Here is an 807-nt window from a genome sequence, read left to right on the forward strand (position 1 = left end):
GGTATGATGGCATGATAAAAGAGGGGGTGGCTCTAATAATATTCTAAGCACAATTACAATACCAATGCAACACAACGTAATGGTGATGATGATGGCATGGTAAAAGGGTGCAGGGGGAGGGGTGAGCAGCAACTAAGTGGTGGGAGAGAAATTATGGAGAAATGTGGCGGAAAAAAGATGGAAAAGGTGACGAGACCATGCCCAGGTGAGCGCCAACCGCGTGGAGGCCATGGAGCGGCTCAATGCTCCCGAACGGCCGCAGGTGACGAGAAGCTATTTGCGTGCACATACAAGCTCATGGCGCAGGAGTTGCGTGCCAAGGTGTCGTTGGTGGACGTACAGCGTGACGGGGGTGACGCATGAGGTCTTCAAGGCGGTGCGTGAGCCGCTCCGCATCGTCGGTCACGCTGGTGTGGGCATCTACAACGTTGACCTCCAGGCCACCAGCGAGGTCGGCTTCCTCGTCCTCGTCGGTGACCGCAGGTGCCGAGGCACCCACAAAGTATCTTTTATAATGTCACAAAGAAAATGGTCAAAAGAAAGGATTGTTAATTCTAATGAGTGGGGCCCACCTTCAACTAAACGGTCAAACACCTTAATGTCACGCTAACGCTTATGAGTGGGCCATCCCAGTTATAATCGTGTTTTATCTTGAGTCAATTGGTCACTAACGCGAAATGGTAGCTATTTATAAAAAAATGTACCCCAAAAATGGTAGCTTTTTGTTAGGTCTACAAATTATGGTAATTTTTTGCGACATCGCCCCAATTTTGATAGTTTTTGGCTATTTGCTTGCTTAGGATGGGA

Source organism: Triticum dicoccoides, chromosome 2A (assembly GCF_002162155.2).
Source record: "Triticum dicoccoides isolate Atlit2015 ecotype Zavitan chromosome 2A, WEW_v2.0, whole genome shotgun sequence".
NCBI lineage: Eukaryota > Viridiplantae > Streptophyta > Magnoliopsida > Poales > Poaceae > Triticum > Triticum dicoccoides.